This window comes from Panulirus ornatus, chromosome 73 (genome assembly GCF_036320965.1).
Source record: "Panulirus ornatus isolate Po-2019 chromosome 73, ASM3632096v1, whole genome shotgun sequence".
NCBI lineage: Eukaryota > Metazoa > Arthropoda > Malacostraca > Decapoda > Palinuridae > Panulirus > Panulirus ornatus.
The window spans coordinates 9,816,067-9,828,520 of NC_092296.1; the positions used below are offsets into that span (position 1 = coordinate 9,816,067).

The 12,454-nt window shown below is 49.0% G+C and overlaps 2 long non-coding RNA genes across 5 annotated transcripts in view; both read left to right on the top strand.

Annotated features, from left to right (window-relative positions):
* Positions 1–2,188, top strand: part of LOC139748200 (uncharacterized) — a 52,173-nt gene extending 49,985 nt beyond the window's left edge. The window contains exons 12-13 of one of the 4 annotated variants that reach the window (XR_011712595.1): positions 706–856; positions 1,937–2,188. This is a non-coding gene — a long non-coding RNA (uncharacterized lncRNA). Of the gene's footprint in view, positions 1–705; positions 1,648–1,936 lie in introns of those variants that run through there. The other 3 variants (XR_011712596.1, XR_011712576.1, XR_011712592.1) reach the window with 3 other exon arrangements.
* A 4,247-nt stretch (positions 2,189–6,435) lies between these two features.
* LOC139748201 (uncharacterized) lies at positions 6,436–10,700 on the top strand. The gene is made up of 5 exons (XR_011712602.1): positions 6,436–7,469; positions 7,637–7,787; positions 8,859–9,709; positions 9,888–10,106; positions 10,274–10,700. It is a non-coding gene; the product is annotated as an uncharacterized lncRNA (long non-coding RNA).
* Positions 10,701–12,454: the final 1,754 nt, after the last annotated feature.

Here is a 12,454-nt window from a genome sequence, read left to right on the forward strand (position 1 = left end):
CGGTAACCCTAACGACTTAATGTAAGTTATAAGTGTGTGTGAAAAGGAGTGGAACATGGCAGCAACGATGAATGATGCATAGAGAATGAAATATCTGCATCAGAGTTTATTAGCAGCCAAATCCAACGTCTCTGTTCGCGGGTAAGTATATATGGGTATAGCTAAGTTTTGATAATAATGAAATATGCAATATATCTGGAAATATTAATGTAACCACATTTTCATATTAGAAATATGTAGATTATGGAAAAGAATTATGAAATTAGGTAACAGAGTGTGTCCATTCCTTGTGAACATGGTTGTGTTTTACTGCTGGCAGAGGCAATTCCCTCCAGCGAACGTGATGGGCATAAGACGTCTCCCCGTTGAGCGGCAGGCGAATTTTGCACGACAAAGGAACTCACCACAGAACTCCCGAGAGGAAACAGCACACATTCCGAGTGAAACTTAGATTCTGGTCTGAAGCAGTGTTCACGGAGGAGATGTGTGTATCGAACTCTCATGGCAAGGTTCACTGCTGGAGGAGAAACTGTACCAGGTAAGAAGTTAGTGATACGTTGCTGTTCAAAGACTTAGAACGTCATAGTTATGGTAACAAGAAATTCATGTGGATAACCAAAGGTTAATGATGTACTTTTCATACACCATAAATGATATAATTCCTACCGAACCACTATAATTAACGTTAAAATCATAATGTTTCAGAGGGACAAATGACTGAGCCAACATGAGGGAGGAGATCCGTTCGTCACTTTACCTGCTACATCTAATGGAAAGTGACACTACATGGTCTCAGGAAGCCGTCATGAGAGCACTCAAGCGTCTTGCCTCAAGGAGGGTGGTACCTCCTTAACGTGTAAGTTTCGTATTGGGGTAAACCTTCGTCGAGTCGAGGCGTGAACCACCGACATAAATGACTGACATGACGGTATGTGGCAGACTGGGACCCTCCCTCCGGTTTGTGTCAGTATAGGGAGCATTTGGTTCCTCAGGGAGCGCTGTGCTCCCAGGGTGTTATTAGCCGGGAGGCCATAGTTTTGTGTCAGGGAGTGAGTTACCGTAGAACTCTAGGGAGAGAGAGAGAGAGAGAGAGAGAGAGAGAGAGAGAGAGAGAGGGGGGGGAGTAAACCCGACGCTTGGCGGTGAGGAAGACACTGTTGTGTGTCAGGGAATGACGTGTCAGGCGTCTTCGTCTGTCTTGGAGCGATCTGCCGCCGTGTATCAGGAAGGGACGTGCCAATGCGCCAGGATATGAGGTGCAAACGCATGTCAGCTGGTGAGATGGTCGTTTGAAAGTGAACGGCTTTGATGTTTAGGGACGAGTCGGGCGTTTTTATTTGTCATTGTTGAGGGGGAAGGGTGGGGGGGGGGAGAACCTCTCGTCGTGTGCCAGAGAACAACAGACCGCCGTGGTAAACTGTCGTACATTGGGGGCATAAGCCCCCGACGTGTGGTCGAATCGAAGCTACTGACCTCTGTCAGAGAGTGAGTAGCTTTCCTCCCCCGGCAGACAGGAAGCCGCACTTGTCTGCCACGGAGTTAGTGGGACTAGTGTGTCCTAGAGTGAGGTGCCAACATGTGCTAGAGACAGAGCCAGAGAATCTGTCAGCGTGAGCAGCGGTTTTGTGCTGTCGCTACTGTAGTAGTGTGAGGCAGGAAGCCAGCCTTGTGTAGTCAGGGAGTTAGTCATGTATTGTGGCTTCCAGAGGGTCAGAGACCTTCGTCATCGGTACACAGGTCTCTGGTGTCAGCTTCGCGCTTTCAGCTGCACATGAAGACAAGTGCAGCTATTACGGCACCCCGGAAGTCCTTAGGGGCGTACGGGATCTAACCGTGCAAGTAACATCTGCCACTCTCAACTGGCGTGGAGCATGGTTGGTGTCAAAGTGCGAGTGCTCTCCGTAAAAGCCCTAACCTGGACCCATACCCTTTACAGGATGTGCACAGGCTCAGATCAGCAGCCCGCCGTGTCCATCTGGTGTCGGTCCTTGGGCTGGCGAGTGCACATACCCCTCTGTGTGCTTGTGGGTGACGGTTGGCTGCGGTTTGCTTGTCGGGGCCGTGGGTGTCCTGGTGTAGCTGCCCCCGTCCACCAGACCTCAGCGGATGGTAGAGGCGTCGGTGACTGCCACAGGTATGCGAGGAAGATGAGATTGATGTCCTCGAACCGTGTTCTATCTGATCAACTCAACCTTCCTTATACCAGTGCTATCACCTTTCTGACCTATCATCATCCTCTTGTCCTCATACACATTTCCGAAGACAATCTTGTTTCCCTATCTACACGATGAGCTTTTTATTTTGGTCATTATATTATTATTAGCCCGAGGTAGTTATCAGTGCGCATACCTAACGATTGGAAATATTCAAACAACATGGGGTAGGTTCGGTCAGCCTCGAAGCGGTGGCTCAGAAATGGCAGGTGAGTGGTAGCTTCTGTACTGAGTTATGGTGAGGAAGGCTAGGGTCGGCTGGCCGGGGAACGGTAGCTCTCTACTGGATCGCGGTGAGGTAGGCTAGGTGGAATAGGAGAGATGAGAGGTCGCCTGATCACTTTCGTTGATAATGTGTTCTCCATACTGGACATCACACATGAAGTTGTCCTGTCCTCCAGCACCATGAATTGGAATAGAAGATGGTGTGAGAGAACGGTAACCCTAATGACTTAATTTAAATCATAAGTGTATGTGAAAAGGAGTGGAGCATGGCAGCAACGATGAATGACGCATGACGGTATGTAGCAGACTGGGACCCTCCCTCCGGTTTGTGTCAGTATAGGGATCATTTGGTTCCTCAGAGAGCGCTATGCTCCCAGGGTATTATTAGACGGGAGGCCATAGTTTTGTGTCAGAGAATGACGTGTCAGGCGTCTTCGTCTGTCTTGGAGCGATCTGTTGCCGTGTATCAAGAAGGGACCTGCCAATGCGCCAGGATATGAGGTGAAGACGCATGTCAGCTGGTGAGATGGTCGTTTGAAAGTGAACGGCTTTGATGTTAAGGGACGAGTCGGGCGTTGTTGTTTGTCATTGTTGAGGGAGGGGGGGGGAGAACCTCTCGTCGTGTGCCAGAGAACAACAGACCGCCGTGGTAAACTGTCGTACATCGGGGCATAAGCCCCCGACGTGTGGTCGAATCGAAGCTACTGACGCCTGTCAGGGAGTGAGTAGCGTTCCTCCCTCGTCAGACAGGAAGCCGCCCTTGTGTGCCAGGGAGTTATTGGGACTAGTGTGTCCTAGAGTGAGGTGCCAACATGTGCTAGAGACAGAGCCAGAGAATCTGTCAGCGTGAGCAGCGGTTTTGTGCTGTCGCTACTGTAGTAGTGTGAGGCAGGAAGCCAGCGTTGTGTATCAGGGCGTTAGTCATGTATTGTGGCTTCCAGAGGGTCAGAGACCTTCGTCATCGGTACACAGGTCTCTGGTGTCAGCTTCGCGCTTTCAGCTGCACATGAAGACAAGTGCAGCTATTACGGCACCCCGGAAGTCCTTAGGGGCGTACGGGATCTAACCGTGCAAGTAACATCTGCCACTCTCAACTGGCGTGGAGCATGGTTGGTGTCAAAGTGCGAGTGCTCTCCGTAAAAGCCCTAACCTGGACCCATACCCTTTACAGGATGTGCACAGGCTCAGATCAGCAGCCCGCCGTGTCCATCTGGTGTCGGTCCTTGGGCTGGCGAGTGCACATACCCCTCTGTGTGCTTGTGGGTGACGGTTGGCTGCGGTTTGCTTGTCGGGGCCTGGGTGTCCTGGTATAGCTGCCCCGTCCACCAGACCTCAGCGGATGGTAGAGGCGTCGGTGACTGCCACAGGTATGCGAGGAAGATGAGATTGATGTCCTCGAACCATGTTCTATCTGATCAACTCAACCTTCCTTATACCAGTGCTATCACCTTTCTGACCTATCATCATCCTCTTGTCCTCATACACATTTCCGAAGACAATCTTGTTTCCCTATCTACACGATGAGCTTTTTATTTTGGTCATTACTATTATTATCATTAGCCCAAGGTAGTTATCAGTGCGCATACCTAACGATTGGAAATATTCAAACACCATGGGGTACGTTCGGTCAGCCTCGAAGCGGTGGCTCAGAAATGGCAGGTGAGTGGTAAGTTCTGTACTGAGTTATGGTGAGGTAGGCTAGGGTCAGCTGGCCGGGGAACGGTACCTCGTCTACTGGATCGCGGTGAGGTAGGCTAGGATGAATAGGAGAGATGGGAGGTCGCCTGATCACTCTCGTTGATAATGTGTTCTCCATACTTGGCATCGCACATGAAGTTATCCTGTCCTCCAGCACCATGAAGTGGAATAGAAGATGGTGGAGAGCGTTAACCCTAACAACTTAATGTACATTATAAGTGTGTGTGAAAAGGAGTGGAACATACCAGCAACGATGAATGATGCATAGAGAGTGAAATATCTGCATCAGAGTTTATTAGCAGCCAAATCCAACGTCTCTGTTCAAGGGCAAGTATATATGGGTATAGCTGAGTTTTGATAATAATGAAATATGTAATAAATGTGGAAATGTTAATGTAACAACATTTTCATATTGAAAATATGTAGATTATGTAAAAGAATAATGAAATTAGGTAACAGAGCGTGTCCATTCCTTGTGTACATGGTTGTGTTTTACTGCTGGCAGAGACAATTCCCTCCAGCGAACGTGATGGGCATAAGACGTCTCCACGTTGAGCGGCAGGCGAATTTTGCACGACAAAGGAACTCACCACAGAACTCCCGAGAGGAAACAGCACACATTCCGAGTGAAACTTAGATTCTGGTCTGAAGCAGTGTTCACGGAGGAGATGTGTGTATCCAAGTCTCATGGCAAGGTTACTGCTGGAGGAGGAACTGTACCAGGTAAGAAGTTAGTGATACGTTGCTGTTCAAAGACTTAGAACGTCATAGTTATGGTAACAAGAAATTCATGTGGATAACTAAAGGTTAATGATGTACTTTTCATACACCATAAATGATATAAATCCTACCGAACCACTAAAATTAACGTTAAAAATCATAATGTTTCAGAGGGACGAATGACTGAGCCAACATGAGGGAGGAGATCCGTTCGTCACTTTATTTGCTACATCTAATGGAAAGTGACATTACATGGTCTCAGGAAGCCGTCATGAGAGCACTCAAGCGTCTTGCCTCAAGGAGGGTGGTACCTCCTTAACGTGTAAGTTTCGTATTGGGGTAAACCTTCGTCGAGTCGAGGCGTGAACCACCGACATAAATGACTGACATGACGGTATGTGGCAGACTGGGACCCTCCCTCCGGTTTGTGGCAGTATAGGGAGCATTTGGTTCTTCAGGGAGCGCTATGCTCCCAGGGTGTTATTAGCCGGGAGGCCATAGTTTTGTGTCAGGGAGTGAGTTGCCGTAGCACTCTAGGGAGGGAGAGAGAGAGAGAGGAGGGAGTAAACCCGACGCTTGGCAGTGAGGAAGACACTGTTGTGTGTCAGGGAATGACGTGTCAGGCGTCTTCGTCTGTCTTGGAGCGATCTGCCGCCGTGTATCAGGAAGGGACGTGCCAATGCGCCAGGATATGAGATGCAGACGCATGTCAGCTGGTGAGATGGTCGTTTGAAAGTGAACGGCTTTGATGTTAAGGGACGAGTCGGGCGTTGTTGTTTGTCATTGTTGAGGGGGGGGGGGAGAGAACCTCTCGTCGTGTGCCAGAGAACAACAGACCGCCGTGGTAAACTGTCGTACATCGGGGCATAAGCCCCCGACGTGTGGTCGAATCGAAGCTACTGACGCCTGTCAGGGAGTGAGTAGCGTTCCTCCCCCGTCAGACAGGAAGCCGCCCTTGTGTGCCAGGGAGTTAGTGGGACTAGTGTGTCCTAGAGTGAGGTGCCAACATGTGCTAGAGACAGAGCCAGAGAATCTGTCAGCGTGAGCAGCGGTTTTGTGCTGTCGCTACTGTAGTAGTGTGAGGCAGGAAGCCAGCGTTGTGTATCAGGGAGTTAGTCATGTATTGTGGCTTCCAGAGGGTCAGAGACCTTCGTCATCGGTACACAGGTCTCTGGTGTCAGCTTCGCGCTTTCAGCTGCACATGAAGACAAGTGCAGCTATTACGGCACCCCGGAAGTCCTTAGGGGCGTACGGGATCTAACCGTGCAAGTAACATCTGCCACTCTCAACTGGCGTGGAGCATGGTTGGTGTCAAAGTGCGAGTGCTCTCCGTAAAAGCCCTAACCTGGACCCATACCCTTTACAGGATGTGCACAGGCTCAGATCAGCAGCCCGCCGTGTCCATCTGGTGTCGGTCCTTGGGCTGGCGAGTGCACATACCCCTCTGTGTGCTTGTGGGTGACGGTTGGCTGCGGTTTGCTTGTCGGGGCCGTGGGTGTCCTGGTGTAGCTGCCCCCGTCCACCAGACCTCAGCGATGGTAGAGGCGTCGGTGACTGCCACAGGTATGCGAGGAAGATGAGATTGATGTCCTCGAACCATGTTCTATCTGATCAACTCAACCTTCCTTATACCAGTGCTATCACCTTTCTGACCTATCATCATCCTCTTGTCCTCATACACATTTCCGAAGACAATCTTGTTTCCCTATCTACACGATGAGCTTTTTATTTTGGTCATTATTATTATTATTAGCCCGAGGTAGTTATCAGTGCGCATACCTAACGATTGGAAATATTCAAACAACATGGGGTAGGTTCGGTCAGCCTCGAAGCGGTGGCTCAGAAATGGCAGGTGAGTGGTAAGTTCTGTACTGAGTTATGGTGAGGAAGGCTAGGGTCAGCTGGCCGGGGAACGGTAGCTCGTCTACTGGATCGCGGTGAGGTAGGCTAGGGTGAATAGGAGAGATGAGAGGTCGCATGATCACTCGTTGATAATGTGTTCTCCATACTGGGCATCGCACATGAAGTTGTCCTGTCCTCCAGCACCATGAAGTGGAATAGAAGATGGTGGAGAGCGGTAACCCTAACGACTTAATGTAAGTTATAAGTGTGTGTGAAAAGGAGTGGAACATGGCAGCAACGATGAATGATGCATAGAGAATGAAATATCTGCATCAGAGTTTATTAGCAGCCAAATCCAACGTCTCTGTTCGCGGGTAAGTATATATGGGTATAGCTAAGTTTTGATAATAATGAAATATGCAATATATCTGGAAATATTAATGTAACCACATTTTCATATTAGAAATATGTAGATTATGTAAAAGAATTATGAAATTAGGTAACAGAGTGTGTCCATTCCTTGTGAACATGGTTGTGTTTTACTGCTGGCAGAGGCAATTCCCTCCAGCGAACGTGATGGGCATAAGACGTCTCCACGTTGAGCGGCAGGCGAATTTTGCACGACAAAGGAACTCACCACAGAACTCCCGAGAGGAAACAGCACACATTCCGAGTGAAACTTAGATTCTGGTCTGAAGCAGTGTTCACGGAGGAGATGTGTGTATCGAACTCTCATGGCAAGGTTCACTGCTGGAGGAGGAACTGTACCAGGTAAGAAGTTAGTGATACGTTGCTGTTCAAAGACTTAGAACGTCATAGTTATGGTAACAAGAAATTCATGTGGATAACTAAAGGTTAATGATGTACTTTTCATACACCATAAATGATATAATTCCTACCGAACCACTATAATTAACGTTAAAATCATAATGTTTCAGAGGGACAAATGACTGAGCCAACATGAGGGAGGAGATCCGTTCGTCACTTTATTTGCTACATCTAATGGAAAGTGACATTACATGGTCTCAGGAAGCCGTCATGAGAGCACTCAAGCGTCTTGCCTCAAGGAGGGTGGTACCTCCTTAACGTGTAAGTTTCGTATTGGGGTAAACCTTCGTCGAGTCGAGGCGTGAACCACCGACATAAATGATTGACATGACGGTATGTGGCAGACTGGGACCCTCCCTCCGGTTTGTGTCAGTATAGGGAGCATTTGGTTCCTCAGGGAGCGCTATGCTCCCAGGGTGTTATTAGCCGGGAGGCCATAGTTTTGTGTCAGGGAGTGAGTTGCCGTAGCACTCTAGGGAGAGAGAGAGAGAGAGAGAGAGAGAGAGAGAGAGAGAGAGAGAGAGAGAGAGAGAGGAAGTAAACCCGACGCTTTACAGTGAGGACGACACTATTGTGTGTCAGGGAATGACATGTCAGGCATCTTCGTCTGTCTTGGAGCGATCTGCCGCCCTGTATCAGGAAGGTACTTGCCAATGCACCAGGACATGAGGTGCAGACGCATGTCAGCTTTTAGATGGTCGTTTGAAAGTGAGTGCTTTGATGTTAAGGGACGAGTCGGGCGTTTTTGTTAGTCATTTTTGAGGGGGGGAGAACCTCTCGTCGTGTGCCAGAGAACAACAGACCGCTGTAGTAAACTGTCGTACATCGGGGCAAAAGCCCCCGACGTGTGGTCGAATCGAAGCTACTGACGCCTGTCAAGGAGTGAGTAGCATTCCTCCCCCGTCAGACAGGAAGCCGCCCTTATGTGCAAGGGAGTTATTGGGACTAGTGTGTCCTAGAGTGAGGTGCCAACATGTGCTAGAGACAGAGCCAGAGAATCTGTCAGCGTGAGCAGCGGTTTTGTGCTGTCGCTACTGTAGTAGTGTGAGGCAGGAAGCCAGCGTTGTGTATCAGGGAGTTAGTCATGTATTGTGGCTTCCAGAGGGTCAGAGACCTTCGTCATCGGTACACAGGTCTCTGGTGTCAGCTTCGCGCTTTCAGCTGCACATGAAGACAAGTGCAGCTATTACGGCACCCCGGAAGTCCTTAGGGGCGTACGGGATCTAACCGTGCAAGTAACATCTGCCACTCTCAACTGGCGTGGAGCATGGTTGGTGTCAAAGTGCGAGTGCTCTCCGTAAAAGCCCTAACCTGGACCCATACCCTTTACAGGATGTGCACAGGCTCAGATCAGCAGCCCGCCGTGTCCATCTGGTGTCGGTCCTTGGGCTGGCGAGTGCACATACCCGTCTGTGTGCTTGTGGGTGACGGTTGGCTGCGGTTTGCTTGTCGGGGCCCTGGGTGTCCTGGTGTAGCTGCCCCCGTCCACCAGACCTCAGCGGATGGTAGAGGCGTCGGTGACTGCCACAGGTATGCGAGGAAGATGAGATTGATGTCCTCGAACCATGTTCTATCTGATCAACTCAACCTTCCTTATACCAGTGCTATCACCTTTCTGACCTATCATCATCCTCTTGTCCTCATACACATTTCCGAAGACAATCTTGTTTCCCTATCTACACGATGAGCTTTTTATTTTGGTCATTATTATTATTATTAGCCCAAGGTAGTTATCAGTGCGCATACCTAACGATTGGAAATATTCAAACAACATGGGGTAGGTTCGGTCAGCCTCGAAGCGGTGGCTCAGAAATGGCAGGTGAGTGGTAAGTTCTGTACTGAGTTATGGTGAGGAAGGCTAGGGTCAGCTGGCCGGGGAACGGTAGCTCGTCTACTGGATCGCGGTGAGGTAGGCTAGGGTGAATAGGAGAGATGAGAGGTCGCATGATCACTCGTTGATAATGTGTTCTCCATACTGGGCATCGCACATGAAGTTGTCCTGTCCTCCAGCACCATGAAGTGGAATAGAAGATGGTGGAGAGCGGTAACCCTAACGACTTAATGTAAGTTATAAGTGTGTGTGAAAAGGAGTGGAACATGGCAGCAACGATGAATGATGCATAGAGAATGAAATATCTGCATCAGAGTTTATTAGCAGCCAAATCCAACGTCTCTGTTCGCGGGTAAGTATATATGGGTATAGCTAAGTTTTGATAATAATGAAATATGCAATATATCTGGAAATATTAATGTAACCACATTTTCATATTAGAAATATGTAGATTATGTAAAAGAATTATGAAATTAGGTAACAGAGTGTGTCCATTCCTTGTGAACATGGTTGTGTTTTACTGCTGGCAGAGGCAACTCCCTCCAGCGAACGTGATGGGCATAAGACGTCTCCACGTTGAGCGGCAGGCGAATTTTGCACGACAAAGGAACTCACCACAGAACTCCCGAGAGGAAACAGCACACATTCCGAGTGAAACTTAGATTCTCGTCTGAAGTAGAGTTCACGGAGGAGATGTGTGTATCGAACTCTCATGGCAAGGTTCACTGCTGGAGGAGAAACTGTACCAGGTAAGAAGTTAGTGATACGTTGCTGTTCAAAGACTTAGAACGTCATAGTTATGGTAACAAGAAATTCATGTGGATAACCAAAGGTTAATGATGTACTTTTCATACACCATAAATGATATAAATCCTACCGAACCACTATAATTAACGTTAAAATCATAATGTTTCAGAGGGACAAATGACTGAGCCAACATGAGGGAGGAGATCCGTTCGTCACTTTATTTGCTACATCTAATGGAAAGTGACATTACATGGTCTCAGGAAGCCGTCATGAGAGCACTCAAGCGTCTTGCCTCAAGGAGGGTGGTACCTCCTTAACGTGTAAGTTTCGTATTGGGGTAAACCTTCGTCGAGTCGAGGCGTGAACCACCGACATAAATGATTGACATGACGGTATGTGGCAGACTGGGACCCTCCCTCCGGTTTGTGGCAGTATAGGGAGCATTTGATTCTTCAGGGAGCGCTATGCTCCCAGGGTGTTATTAGCCGGGAGGCCATAGTTTTGTGTCAGGGAGTGAGTTGCCGTAGCACTCTAGGGAGGGAGGGAGGGAGAGAGAGAGAGAGAGAGAGAGAGAGAGAGAGAGAGAGAGAGAGAGACAGAGAGACAGAGACAGAGGAGTGAGTTAACCCGACGCTTGGCAGTAAGGAAATCACTGTTGTGTGTCAGGGAATGACGTCTCAGGCGTCTTCGTCTGTCTTGGAGCGGTCTGCCGCCGTGTATCAGGAAGGGACCTGCCAATGCGCCAGGATATGAGATGCAGACGCACGTCAGCTGATGAGATAGTCGTTTGAAAGTGAACGGCTTTGATGTTAAGGGACGAGTCGGGCGTTTTCGTTTATCATTGTTGAGAGGGGGGGGGGGGGGGAGATCCTCTCGTCGTGTGTCAAAGAACAACAGACTGCCGTGGTAAACTGTCGTACATCGGGGCATAAGCCCCGACGTGTGGTCGAATCGAAGCTACTGACGCCTGTCAGGGAGCGAATAGCGTTCCTTCCCTGTCAGACAGGAAGCTACTCTTATGTGCAAGGGAGTTAGTGGGACTAGTGTGTCCTAGAGTGAGGTGCCAACATGTGTTAGAGACACAGACAGAGAATCTGTCGGCGTGGGCAGCGGTTTCGTGCACTCGCTACTGTAGTAGTGTGAGGCAGAAAGCCAGCGTTGTTTATCAGGGAGTTGGTCATGTATTGTGGCTTCCAGAGGGTCAGAGACCTTCGTCATCGGTACACAGGTCTCTGGTGTCAGCTTCGCGCTCTCAGGTGCACATGAAGACAAGTGCGGCTATTACGGCACCCCGGAAGTCCTTAGGGGCGTACGGGATCTAACCGTGCAAGTAACATCTGCCACTCTCAACTGGCGTGGAGCATGGTTGGTGTCAAAGTGCGAGCGCTCTCTGTAAAAGCCCTAACCTGGACCCATACCCTTTACAGGATGTGCACAGGCTCAGATCAGCAGCCCGCCGTGTCCATCTGGTGTCGGTCCTTGGGCTGGCGAGTGCACATACCCCTCTGTGTGCTTGTGGGTGACGGTTGGCTGCGGTTTGCTTGTCGGGGCCGTGGGTGTCCTGGTATAGCTGCCTCCGTCCACCAGACCTCAGCGGATGGTAGAGGCGTCGGTGACTGCCACAGGTATGCGAGGAAGATGAGATTGATGTCCTCGAACCATGTTCTATCGATCAACTCAACCTTCCTTATACCAGTGCTATCACCTTTCTGACCTATCATCATCCTCTTGTCCTCATACACATTTCCGAAGACAATCTTGTTTCCCTATCTACACGATGAGCTTTTTATTTTGGTCATTATTATTATTATTAGCCCGAGGTAGTTATCAGTGCGCATACCTAACGATTGGAAATATTCAAACAACATGGGGTAGGTTCGGTCAGCCTCGAAGCGGTGGCTCAGAAATGGCAGGTGAGTGGTATGTTCTGTACTGAGTTATGGTGAGGAAGGCTAGGGTCAGATAGCCGGGGAACGGTAGCTCGTCTATAGGATCTCTCTTCGACTGGATCCGGTGAGTAGGCTAGGGTGGACTAAGAGGAGATGAGAAGGTCGGCATTGATCACTCGTTGAAAATGAGTTCTCATAATGGGCATAGCACATGAAGTTGTCCTGTCCTCAGCCCATGAAGTGGAATAGAAGCATGGTGGAGAGCGGTAACACTATCTACTTAATGTAAGTTATAAGTGTGTGTCAAAACAGGAGGGAAACATGGTAGCAACGTCATGAATGATGCATTAGAGAATGAAATATCTGCATCAGAGTTTATTAGCAGCCAAATCCAAAGTATCTGTTCGCCGGGTAAGTTATCTTGGGTAATAGCTAAGTTTTTGATAATAATAAAATATGCT